At 43.8% G+C, this 13,979-nt stretch overlaps 1 protein-coding gene across 1 annotated transcript in view; it reads left to right on the forward strand.

Annotated features, from left to right (window-relative positions):
* The first annotated feature begins 288 nt into the window (after nt 1-288).
* The window catches only part of LOC105938569 (cyclin-dependent kinase 17), a 42,126-nt gene continuing 28,435 nt past the window's right edge, over nt 289-13,979 (forward strand). Inside the window, exon 1 of the mRNA XM_012880361.3 lies at nt 289-661. The gene's annotated coding sequence lies outside the window, so the exon portion shown is untranslated. The remainder of the gene's footprint in view (nt 662-13,979) is intronic.

Consider the following 13,979-nt stretch of genomic DNA (forward strand, 5'->3'; position numbering starts at 1 on the left):
AGTACCAATATGGCGGCTGGTGGCTTCAAAGCGACTCGTTCCAGCACTCCAGTGTATATTATACTGTAGCTCAATGGTTGTAACTAAAGTCCCTTAAATTAAATTTAAAGGACTTTAGTTGTAACCTGATACGCAGGGTGTACAAACTTTTCCCGGCGATTTTCACAAACATTCCCCTATTGTCCACCAGATGTCGCCGTCGAGTCGCGGTCGACGCCGTGTAGTTTCCCGCAGCCACCGGTAGGCGGCGCTGTTGTCGCCGTGGCGACTCGACGGCTCCGCAGCGGCCGACCGACCGTCTGGTGGCAGAAGGCAGCGTCAGCTGGCGTGGAGAGAGGGACCGACGCGGTAATCGCTCGCTGCCATGGTCAGCTCGACGGTAAACCTCTCGACGGAGCTCGCTTATTACCCGCTACGGGAAGAGAAACTTTGAGGTGTAAAGCCACAAATCATGGCGCTGGACGCTTGGAGCCCGCTGGTTTAAAGCGACACCGCGGAGGAGAAAGTATCGACCTCACAGAGAAGCCACAGAGCAGAAGCGATCTCTTTTTTTTTTCCCTCCTCCTTTTTCTTCTTCTTCGGGGGGAACGACGGCATCCGGCCTGAGAAGAAGCAGCTCCGAGGTCGGGGACTCCGGTCGGAGACGCCTCCATCGCTTCTGGTGAGACTCGTTCATTAATTTGGTGAATTTCGGCTAAAATGCGCTCAGCTCCCGCGGAGGCTGGAACGCTGCGTGAACGCAGACGAGCGTAAAAATGTGAACTTTTACACGCTGGGTTGTTGTTTTTGTTGTTTATTTATTTAAAAGTCCGCAGTTTACTGAGCAACAAACCGGGGTGGCTACATGCGGCTGAAGTAGAGTCCGCAGAGGGGGCCGGTAGTTCGGGATCGGTGCCCCGGCGGGTTCACGGTGAGACATCCGTGTCAGCTGTGTTGTTTCACGCCGCCCGGAGCTCCACCAACAACAGGCTGCGGGGAAGCTGTCAGTGAAGCGCCGTGGGGTGTGTGTGTGTGGGGGGGTTCCTCTTGCAGAGCTGCCACCAAAGCATCCACTGACCCACGTTTCAGGAGCCGTGGCGCCCGTCCTCTGCTCCCACAGCCCGGCCTCGGGGCTCACGCGCAGCCCGGAAGAGCGGCTGCATGAATAAGGCCCAGACTGGAGCCCTGCAGTCTGCTGCTGATGCAGGGATGAAACCTGAACAATATTCTCCAGCTCGGTCGTCTTTTTAGAAGTGCAGCACATTTACTTCTATTTAATGTCGCAGCTTAAGGAAGTTAGTTGCATGCTGGGTGTTTTAGTTGAGGTTATCAGCTCCAACCTTACAACCTTTGACAGGGACAGCCAGCAAAGCTCCACGTTTGATCACTGGATCTTGATATCTGCATTGATTTAGCTTTATTGCCACCCAGGCACTCTTTGCAAACCAGTGTCGACTGTTCTCTCCTAGCAGTACAGCCAGAAAAATCACCCCAAAAGCTCATATATTGATATAAATTTAAAAATCTTTTGGGGTCCCTTGGAATTGTCCTAACGTGTCCCCACCTATACAGCAGTACAGTTGTTGACGTTCCCTTAAAAGACTCCTGGTTTGGCCCTTATATCAGACCCAAAACGCTCCCCTCCCTAAAGGGATGGGTTGAATGCAGAGGACGCGTTCCACTGGAATACATGTTCACAATGACAAATGTATAGATGATTGGCATTAATTTAAGGAGAGCTCAAAAACATCTGAAATCCAGAAGTGTGCCTATAGTTGTCAAAGTAATGAAAGGTTCCCCTTGACAGGCACAAGTTGAGGCATAACATACAAACCCTCCATTGGGCCAGAAAAAGAGAAGATGGAAGCTACAAAAGCACAAAATGACCTGCACCTGCTAACGATACTTAGATCAGCGGAGTTAGGAACCCACCAAGCGATTGGGTCATTTTGCCTTACGCTGACTAGTGATTGGCAGGTAAATACTAATCTGTGTTTTTTACTTTTTCACTAAAGTCTTCAGAGAAGATGCCTCCTTAGTTTCTGTAAACGCATCACCTGGCAAGATGTTTGATGCCCATAGCTTCGTTATGATGCATAAACGAGAATAATCATGTCACTTAGTGAATGACTTAAACCACTGCGTCTACCGAGGAGCCTGTTCAAGGGTTGTTTTAGTTCAGTTAAAGCAAATGTTGTGCAACTTATGGTATGAGCCACAAGCCGGTGTGCGATTGTATAAAAAAAACCTGAGTAACAAACACCTGCTGACACCTTTGCTGTCATGGTATTAACGTGAAAAAAAGTGTTTAAAAACAGAAAACTCCTCGTACTAACGAATCTAACGTGCAGATTGTTACAGTTAACGAATCTCTAACAGCATACCGAAGGAGGTAGGTTAGCGTCTCGTCAAGATATTCACACTGGATGCGTAATACACGTTGCGTTAAGGCCGAGACGCACCGAACCGTCCGATCCGATGGACGGATCCGTCCAGAATAGTTTTTCCTGACCCACTGGCTGTAAATTCCTTTAAAAAGCGACCTGCGCTTTTCAGCACCATGTGCAGCGTGTCCTCAGCAAACCTGATGAAATAGGCTAGTGGCCGACAGAGGAAGTTTTGAAAGTTTGCTGCTTATTGAAATGTTTTATTATTTATTGAGCTGCGTGTTTCCAGATGTGTGCGTTTATTGCCTTTAGCAAAGTTAAGATTTGATTCAAATTCAACAGACAATAAAATGCATGTTTAGACTTTCACAGTTAGAACTTTGCCACCGGGACTCTAATAAGATATTTATTGCAAATACTTAAAAAAACAAAAAAAAAAACTGTGTCTTTTAGGGCTGAACAATTAATTGCATTTTCAATATAATCGCGATTTAAAAAAACGCAATTTCCAAATCGCAGAGGTCTGCAATTTTTGGCTATGTAACAATTAGGGAATTAGACACGTCCATTAGGTGTTGGTAAAATGTTTAAAGTGGGTTTGCCTCCACATGGAAGGGAAGACAGTTGCAGCAGTGAGATAATCTAATTTTATTACTTGGTTTAGAGTTTATATAATCATACGTAGCATTAAGTACAGGTCAATCAGTTTAATACATAGACTTGTTCGTTGGTTGCACTTTATGTTCAACAAGGATTGATGTCCAAATCAACTAAAAGCTGTTCTCTTGAAGAATATTCTGATTAATAGAAACATTAAAAGTTCTTGTTTTAAATGGTCCTTGTTTACAAACGTCTCTATTTAGACGCCATTTTGTTGCTTGTGGTTAATGCAGAGAAAAGTCAAAATTGCAATTTTGGTTGAAATATATAGGCAGAACCCAATCATTTCTGCTCTCAGTTTAGATACAGTGCGGGTCTTTTAGCGACTTATCTGCACAGCGTGGAAACAAAATGATTTGTTGTTTGTATATGTTTAAAAAGACATGATAAATTAAACTGGAAAAAGAAAATCGCATTAAATCGCAATATTAAGAAAAAAAATCGCAATTACATTATTTTCCAAAATCGTTCAGCCCTAGTGTCTTTCCAAAAATGAGTCCAAAAATCAGTCAAATCAGTCTAAATCCTTATTTAAGCAAAATATCTCTTGGCAGCTTTTCAGTGGGAACGTATGTGATACAAGGCAACAAACAGTGCGTCGGCTGCTTGTTGGTTTATAAAGTACGACCACGTCTACCTGCTGCGTCGTCTTTCATGGTTTGTTGACGAGTGAAGGAAGGAAGGAGCGGTTCAAGCTTTAGCTCACTTCCTGTGCACAGGTTTCAATCCGACAACCGCAGGCTGCCTGGCCCCCTTGTTCAGTGTTTGCAACCGAGGGCCGGTTACAGTTGAAAATACGATTAAATACCATTATTGTGTGCAGTTTGGTAAAAAATCCCACTTCTTCTTGTGACTTGTCTTGAAGGAGCCTATTTCAAAGTGGAATAGGCTCCTATTCCACTTTAGGGGAGTTAAGAGCCGTATTTGTGCCTAAAGACGTCAACAAAGAAGACGTTTTTAAAAATAATTTTCACAATGAATAGCACAAAATAGCGTGAGACAACTGGAGTGCTAATCACCGTCTGTTTGAACGAGTGACTTTGAAGCCACCAGCCGCCATATTGGTACTCCCTATTTCCCCCAGTAACTAAGGACTATGTGCGCTACAGCATCGAATAATGAGATTTTCTCATGTTCAGGGGGGGCTTAAGACTTTTAAATGTCAAATGCCATATAGTTTTATGTTATGTTCTAAAAATATCAGTACTGAGAAAGTCATGTACTGAAATATTTTGCATTTTATTCATTTAAATATATATTATTATAACATTTATAAATATATAAATAACATATACAAAAACATATATTTACATATGTGTATACATATAGACATACTGTATATACATATACACATACTTATATATACATATATAAATATTTAATATGAAATAACATGTAAAAATATGTCAGCACCTAATTTCCTAGTAGTTGATAGTGTTAGTACATCCACTGACTGTAGAATTACCGTGTGAAACGTTTTCACCACAGCCAGAAAACTGCTACGGCGAGGTGTCGGCCACCCCTGAGCAGACGGCGGGGGGCAGGGGCGGGGGTCGTTGGAGCGAGGAGGCGGCACCGTGTGTGTGTTGTGGTTGGACACAGGGCCGTTCCATTGGTGAGAGGCCTTGGGGATGGACGGGCGGTGGCAGGGTAACCCGAGCCGCTGTGCAGGCAAGCTGTAGCCCCGCCGTGCCCCCCCCCCCCCCCCCCCTACAGCCCCGGTGCAGATCAGATGATGGTCCAGTATAGGAATGGGTGTGTGAGAATGCACCCGGGGGGAGGGGGGGTTGGGCATTTCATTGAAATACTTTCTCCGTCCTTCCAGTTGGGAATTCCTTTCCCTTTCTTTCATCTTTTACAGATGGCAGGTATGAAAATGTACTTTGAAATCGTTTCGTAAAGTCCCAAAAATAAATAAAACATGCATATATGTGACGGTAAGCTCCCCTGAAACGTGAGGAACTTTGACCACTAGCGAGGTGAAGCTGCAGCCCGAGACAGCTGGCTGAAGGTTAATGTGTCACTGCTCTCTGGGAGACCGGGGGGTGTGGGGGGGGCAGCCTCCAGCCTCCACTCCCTGTCTATAGATAGCTGTGAATACTAACTCTTCCTCATTTTCTCAGCCGTATTAACGTCGGCATGCGGTCGCCTCTGCCGGCCCGTCAACTCCCCCGTCAGTAACTTACCCTGCAGCTCCGTCGTCATCCGTTGCGTTATTAGTTACAGGCAGAGCGTTTAACGAGCGTCGCCTTCTTTTCCTTCCCGTCGCCCTTGGCAGGTTTAGCGAGAGTTGTCTGAACACTTGTCTGGTCTGTTATTTGGAGACAGGGACGCAGGTTCATTTGAGCCCAGGGTTATTAGAGCCAGCAAAGCTGTGCATATTCCACATGCCCAGAGTCATCTGCTCATAATTGGCTTCTCTTTGGTTTATTAAAAATCCAACTAGGATTTCAGTGTGTTTATTTTTTTTTAAATCTAAATGTGGACTCTCAGCCGTCAGATATTTGGCCTCAGCTCAAAGGTTTTTCTAACGAGAGGCGCTGAAAGTAGATCACGGTTCAGCAGTTCACGACTAACATTGGTCTCCTCACAATATGGCAACACCTCCAGGTTCATACGCAGTTCGGAGGACCGATAGGGTCCTGTTGTAAAGCTTTGACCTGCCGACAGTAGCTACATAAAAATAATAAAAGATATAATCACGGCATAAATGTATTTAGTGTTTATTCACTGTTTTTACTGGGAGCAGATTTAACGTAATGGCGCAGTGTGAGAGAGAAGTTGCTTTAAAACAGGGTTTTACTTTCTTCTTTTTCCCAAACAGACGAAATGATGACGGACTTGTCTTTCTTTAGCATTTCTTTAGGAATACAGCCTGCAGTGACTAAACAGCAGTCTCGCTCTGTGTGTGTGTTTGTATGCAAGCTAAAAATCCTGCATATTTCACAACAGACACAGGTTGAAGCTCCAAACGAGGGACCAGGGCAGCTTCGTCCACGTCTCGCTCTCTGTCTCTGGCAGATCGAGAGGAAAATCGTCCAAATCAATACGTTCGTCAGTCGCTCCAGGATGTTGCGATCGTAACTGTTAACGCAAATTCACTCGCCAGCTTTTTCTCTGGTGACAACATTGTGTGTTCCTAATCATTTGCGCGGACATGAAATTTTTACCGGCCTTCACAACTTTTTTTTCTCGCAAATCTTACCAACATCCTCTTTCATTTCCACTTTTGACGTGTTTTCCGGGGCGATTTCATTAATTAAAAAGTTCGGGTTTTAAATTGACCGGCACGATGTATGAAAAAAAGACAGCTTTACTTTTATTTTGACGTCCAAATTAGAAATCAGAATCAAGTTTAATCGCCAAGTAGGTTTGCACATACAAGGAATTTGACTTGGTGTTGATGGTGCAGACAAAATAAGACAATAAAATGAAATTGAATAAAATATATATATATATATATATATATATATATATATATATATATATATATATATATATATATATATATATATATATATAAAAGTTATATACACTCAGTAAACTATGCGTTAATGTAACGCAAAAGCTTGTAGACCTGAACGGGGAGAGAGACAGTGTCCAGTTTCACAGGCGGCTCTTGGCCTTGTTCATAAGGCTGGTAGCAGATATATCCACGATATATCGGCGTTAACATCGGTATCCTCCAATGCTAGTAATTTTTTAACATATCGGTTTCGGAAGAAGACATGCGAAAAGCAGCGCGTAAGTCTAGACTTCAACTCAAATTAAAAAAATTCTGCTAGCATAGTTTTCAGTCGGTACAAAGCTGCACAAAATATGACCATCATAGAAACGAAAATGTGCGCGCACACATCCATCGGTACATATTGGTCATCGGACATCTCCTTTCCTGAATAAAAGCAACTTTTTTTAATACAATTCATCAGGCCCAATTACTTTTTTATGCTGCTATTTCAAAAAGGTACAGCAATTTCAACTTTCTCGTAAGAGCGTGTTATGGCAAAAATAAAGCTTAAAAAAAAAAAAGAGCAACTTTGACCGCAAACCTTTTGAAAAAGGCGCCGCAAAATCAGGCCGCAACAACCCCCAGAAAACATCCCGGGGGGACTGATTCATAGTTTATAGTGGAGCCAATTGGACGATTCATTATTTCGTTTGTTTTCTCCAACCCACGAGGATTAACTCTCCCCGGCTGACTCGTCCCGCGTGGCAAGTCACTCCTTGTCCTGTTGTTTCCCGACGGCTTTCTGTTTCCTGCAATTACATAAGTGGTTTAAACTTCTTTTTATTTTTGTTTTTCCTCTGACTCACTTACCCGATCAGGTTTTTATCGTTTGCATGTTAAGGAACCAGTGCGACCGCTCGGCTTGGTGATTTCGTAAGCCTCGGGTCGGCTGCCAAGAGCACGATAACAATCAGTGTGCTCGACAAACGGAGGCAGCCGCCTGCACCTGAGAAGTTCCCTATTGAACAGCCACAAAGCAGGCCTCTGCTGCTGCGGGGGGGGGGGGGGGGGGGCTCATTGCCTCGCTCTCTCTGATGCTAATGTCTCCGCTCACACACTGGAGGACCGGCGGCTCCAGTCAAAGCTCACATCAGCTGAGTCCGATTATCTCCGTAATGAGCCAAACGGGCTGCAGCAACAATACCTTGAATCAGCTGTGTTGACCGATAAATGCACACCATCAACGAGTTTGCGGCACCCCAAATAAAAAGGAAGAATACATAAAAACAAAGGGAACCCTTTTAAAAATACTTTTTTTTTTGGTGAGCGGTCTGTCTGGATCTCTGAAGCCTGCAGGACCGGCAGAGTTTGCGTCGCACCTGAGGCGAGCCTTTCTTCCCGTGAGGATCTTATTGTGCATGAGCTGTTGCATTTTCCCATTCGGGTTTTCACGAGTCTTAATGCGATCGTTGGCTAATCGTGTTCCAATACTCCGGCCTTTTTGCGGTCACGTTTGTCCCGGATGCTTGTGTGCCTCTCAGAAATAGTTCATTGTTTTTGCTTCGAGCTCACAGAAGATTGCGAACGGATTAAAGTGTCAGTCATTCCTATGACAAATCACGTCCAGTGGTTCACGTACAAAGCCACGTTACGCAACTACGCATATTTTTAGAACCGGTAAGGCCAAAATGTGACTAATCCTCTTGTTGCACTTTTTAAAATCTGAAAGTCGCCCGTCTCTTCCGTCGGTCCGTAAATGATGACCTGAGTTTCGAGGCTGCACTCACAAATGCTCACACCTCTGTACACCAGATGCTGGTAGGCTACGTGGGATTAAAGGGCAGCTACAGGTGGCCGCTTCACACAGAGATATGCGGCAGCAGGGCAGACTTTAAGATCCAAAGACTTACGAGTCTTGCTGCTGAGTCACTGCCACCCCATTACAACACTGTGTTCCCGCCTAAAAGTCGAGACGGTTTTCGCCCTGTGCTGTGGTGTTCGCAGCCTTCGCTTGTCTGCCTGTGTAATGCGACCCGCTCTGCGTCCAGACGGCTTCTGTGGCAGAGGGCGGCCGAAACTCTACCCATTCAGAGGTTTAGTATTTACAGCGCGGCACTAACTGGATGAAGCAGGGCGAGTCCCGTCTGCACACGGGTCACTGGACTACGGCTGGGCGAAATGGACCAACAATAATATCTCTATTTTTAGGCTGAATGGCGATATACGATATTTATCGTGATATATTTGTCTTTTCATAAAGTAATTACAAAAAGGTATCTCTGAATCATTTTATTTTAACAAACCGCTGTAGATAAACATGAGAAACGGCCGAAAAATAATCTACTGGAATATGTAAAATTATAATTCTAACACAACATAGGCTATCTCGATATAAACGATATATAGCCTCATCTTATATCTCTTTTTAAAAAATCTCTAGATATTTTTAAAATCTCGATTATATTGCCGAGCCCCACACTGGACCTCCACTGAAATATGTCGCGGGGCAAATGTTCAACAGCTCATACCAAAACGGAGAGTAAACAAGCTAATGTTAGCCTACACTGCTTTGCATTAACGCCCAAAAGGACAGGAGCAAAGAGGTGAGTTAATATAAGACAGTGTGCCGCCCTGGGATAAAATATCTGTCAAGATCAGGACTTCCCTAATAAAACTGGCCAAATATAGCGATAACATAAATTGTCATTTAAGTATTATATTTCCACGTGTTATGGGTTCCCAATGTGCACAATGGTGATTTTATTCGGGCATTCAGATGCCGGTAGCCAGTTTAGGGGTGGTGGTCGAAATGTTAAATGGACAGAGAGCGCTTTGGGAACAAAAGTGAAATAAAGTTGTTGTGTTTTTTTGTTAATTGCAAGTCTATCGTTACCATTCCTCAAAATCGTCACACATTTACAACGTTGTGCAGCCCTGGTTGGGTGGCTGCTACGACCAGCAAATTGTATTTCTGCACAGATAATGTAGTTTTCATGTAAAATATAGCACACATGTACTGGATGTGCTTTATGCAACTGTGCCCCCTGTTTCCCCCCAGATTAGCAGAGATTATATTTGTTTCAGCCCGGCCCTGAACACCAAACAGCACGACAGAGTCTGGACTGTTGATCAGGTAGCATGAGCCCAATCAAAGGAGTTTAAGCTGGCAGCAGAAGCAGCAAGCGCCGCGTTAGACCGCGCTGCTACCTGCTCCTGTTTTAGTCGTAAATCTATTAATCAGCCATCCTTTTGAAAACGGAGTTACTCACCACAATTTCTAGAAACACAAAGGTTTTTTGCTTTTTGCTAATTGATCGATCTTATCTGCTAACTAGCTATTCTGTGATTTTGTGTGGCTGTTTTAAGAATAAAACGTTTATGGGAAAATAAAATAAAGCAATATTTGTTTTCTCAAGAGCAGCTCAAAGCACTGGATATCCATAATTGCAGTAAAATCCTCCGGGCTTTAGGACAAACGTATCTATAAAGCAAGCTAAACATAGTTAAAATATATATATATATATATATATATATATATATATATATATATATATATATATATATATATATATATATATATATATATATATATATATATATATTTTTTTTTTTTTTTTTTTTTTTTTTACTCAAAATCTGTTATAACTCCCTAACGTTTATTTGCACTTCTATAATATTGCAGGATTTTCTGATTTAGGCCCCAGTATAGATGTATCCATTCAGGCTCCCTGTAAAAGTGAAATATTTGGTGATGCTTTTGTTTAATGCGGCAGGCAATGCTTTAGGAGGACTTTAAAGACTCAGAAGCCAATGAGAAACCACAGTCGAGTCGTTTTCTTTGGTATCAATTTTGGTAGGAACAGTTGTCACAATTAGCCATAATTGTGCCAGGAACTGCTACAGGTGTCTGAGACTTGCCACGGGACATTTATCTACTCCTGAGTGGGGGGTTAATAACTATATTTGAATAAACCCAGTGATGATTGGAGAGACTCCACAATAAAGTCAACTTGGTGTTATTCATCATTAAAGCGTACCATAGACATTGCTGGATGTGATAAAGCTGTGTGCGTCACTACTGAGCACAGTGCAGTGATCATTAGGGCCGTCCATACAAAGATTAATATTGATGTTTTTAAAAACGATTTAATATTTATTTTCGGGCTTTTAATATCAATATACCTCCCAACCCCTAGGGGGCGATATTACAGCGCGCCATCACTGTTCACAGCGAGGAAGTGCAAGTGAGACGAATTTGCGGAACGGCTGTCCGGCTTTAGGATTTTAAAATCAGACGTTTGGCCACATTTTTGGTTTCTGTGATACGATAAATGAACATAAATATAATATTTGGCTGGTTTTGTTGATTGAATGACTTTGAGCATTAAATTGAAAGTAATAAATATCGATATTGGAGTCAAATCAAGCTGATCTATATGGAGAATCGATGATACCCAGCCCTAGTGATCATCAGTATGTTGTTCTCTTAATGATGGGTCCGCACAGAGAGGAGCTGACCCGTCACTCAGGCTGCTGTAACTATAGCAGCCTGTGTGGTAAATCAGCTGCTTTGTGGTAACTGCACTCACCTCAAACCACCTCAACCTGGGGCTGCACACACACACACACCCCAACACACACACTTTTCCACTCCCTGTTTCCCATCAGACATCAGCTCCGGCCCGTCTGTCAGCCCCAGTCAAACCTTTTGAACACTGGGGACGCGTGTGACGGGCGTGATAGCGCTTTGAGAGGAGAAAATATGTCAATGAGAGTTGAAAAGAGCCAAGATAAGGAACAAATGACACATAATTGCGTCAGTGAGTGACGGGTGCGTGCTCGTTTGTTCAGCGCCGCTTAGTTCTGCACCACGCAGCGCTGCTCTTCATATCTACCAAGGAGCCCACTTTTCTCTCTCTCTTTTTTTTTAACTCGGCACAGTGTCGCCTTTATGTAAGACCCCCGTAGCGGACCCAGCGCTCTCGGTCGTGTCCTCGTTGTCCCGGTCAGGTTGGAGAAAAGGCAGCTATTCAGAAACCCGAGGCTGAGCTCAGCCATGAATCATGCCAACTGTCATGCTTGTTCCCCGTTTCTGTCTCCTGGGTGCGAGCGCAGCAGACGTGGGTGTTTTCTGGGGCCCCCCGTTGTCCTTTCAGGCAGGAACGTTGGGAGTTTCGCGCGGCCCCCGGGGGTGGGGGTGTGGGGGTGCTGCTGCTGCACCCATCACGTCCCAGGCAGCCCGAGCGGTGAACGTCACAGGCAGAGTCCCTGCAGAGCATATGGGTCTTGTCTCATCGGTGCAGCATCTGCAGCGATCGCCTCCTCCGTTCTTTTTGTCTCCCTGCATCAGCCTTGCCACCTCCTGCTGCCGGGTAAAGTGGAGCTGAAAGAGGTGGCATCTTAGGCCGAGGCGATGAAACGAAAGAACCAGACGTGGGGGGGGGGAGCTCGGCGTTCGATTCAAGACGACAAGGAATCGGAAAATCAGCAGCAAGTGCGGCTCCCCTGCGGTGCTTTGCAGTTTCAGCATGGAAAGTACAGTGGGGGGTTGCCGTGGCAACAAATGATCCTGAAACGGCACAGTGTTCAGGACCCCCCCTCTCCCAAAGCAAAGCTGGAGCTCAGAGCTGGGACCAGTCTACTTATGGGAGCAGGGATAAAGCTCAGAACAGGGATGGAGTCCAAAGCGCCGCTCTCACTCCCAAATTATAACCCATAAACTTTGCACAACATTCGCATATTTGCACATTTTGCATCATTGCATCTCCACCTAGCATTACAAATGCTGCCGAACTCTCAGTTTTTAAATGCATTCTTGCACAAAGGCCCTTTGCACAATCAATTCTGCACATACAAAGGTTTTTAAAAAAAATACTCACCTGTACACTGTGACTTTCTCCTGCATTGTCTACATTTGTTTACTTTTAAATCAATGCGGCACCTTATACTGTAATTTAATTTTACTGCAATTTACAAGCTGTAATTTCGTTCTGTACGCACTCTGTGCATACACTATGACAAAAATAAAGTTGTCTAAGTTGTCTAAGGAATGAGGGCCAGTGGAGGCGAGTGCTCAGGAGTGGCTCCTCTTCCACCGTTACTCCCATCAGGTTTTCTCTCTGGCTTGTTTACTGGATCCTAGGAACTGTCCCAGTTACTTATCAGTTCCTCCATAGTTTGGTGTTGAACTGCAATTGCAAGTTTTTCTTTCCGATTCTAAAAATAAGTTTAAGAAAAGAAGACGTTGAGTATGGAACAATACTCTGTCCATCGTTATGTAACTTGAATTTGGAAGAGGGATTCTGTATAACATGCTGGAAAACGGCAAATGTTCTCATTTGGCGCCACATAATCCCGACTTTAACTCTCTGGTTGTGATGTTTGCTTTCCAGATTAATTACAGCAATGTGTTTGACCTGCAGCTATCAGCAATGATTGGTTCATTTATCAGTGTTATCAGTGTAGCCTAAAGAAATAAGACACCGCCCTATAAATTGTGGTCATTATGACATAATTATTGGAGTAATAGTTAGATTTACTCTCTTCAATTGATGAATGCATTATTGAGGAAGTTGCATCTCTGCGTCATATTAGATTAAAGTTGCGAGCGCGCTGCCCACATGTTGCCGGCTGCGTGAGCGACAGGAGCGGCAGGCGAGGCGCTGAGCGGTGCAGGAGATGACGGTCCGCTCGGCCACGCTGCCACCGACGCGCCGCCAGGCGGAACTGACAGATCTGATGTTGTGACAGGCGGCCGACGTCCTCCTCGCTCGTCTCGGCCTGCAGGAAAATCAGATTGATTGGGGGTTTTTGACTAAGAATAACTTGGTGAATAAGAGGCTGGGAATAAATTTACGGGGGAAGTTGCAGAGAGAAGATAATTTTGTGAACCTTAACACGATTAAAGGACCACAGCACAGATATTCAGTGTCGCTGTTTTCTGACTTCTTCATTAATGAGTTAAATATTACAAATGGGGATCGCAAACTTACCGTTTGATCAGAACGTTTTGTGGTATTAGTAATTAATACTGATAATATAAATATGATTCTTTTTCACTAATTAACTTTTCTTTTTTATTTGATAATCATGCTTCACGATCTTGCTGTCATGTATGTAAAAACACATTTTTTACAGCATGAGCAAGGATCTGGTCCACGCTAATATATTCTAAACAATTGCTGCTTTTCTGGTAACTTTGCGTAATATTATCATTATTATCATGATAGTGGTTCCTAATTGTCGGCTTCACCGGGTTCTTTAATAGAGGTGGTTGGTTCAAATCCCTCAGGGAATGATGGATTTACAAGATTATCCCCATTTGTGCGTCTGGTTTTAATTAGACTGTGAACTGATTTTAAATTTAAAGGGACCTTGTTGCACATTTTGACCATTAAAAGAAAACACTAAAGTCTTCACATTAAACAACGTAAGTCCTGCAGTGCCTCTCAGTAAAGTGACATCTCGGCTGGTTTGAGACCAGCTCCATTTACAGGGTTAGGGTT

This window comes from Fundulus heteroclitus, chromosome 2, assembly GCF_011125445.2.
Source record: "Fundulus heteroclitus isolate FHET01 chromosome 2, MU-UCD_Fhet_4.1, whole genome shotgun sequence".
NCBI classification, from domain to species: Eukaryota; Metazoa; Chordata; class Actinopteri; order Cyprinodontiformes; family Fundulidae; genus Fundulus; species Fundulus heteroclitus.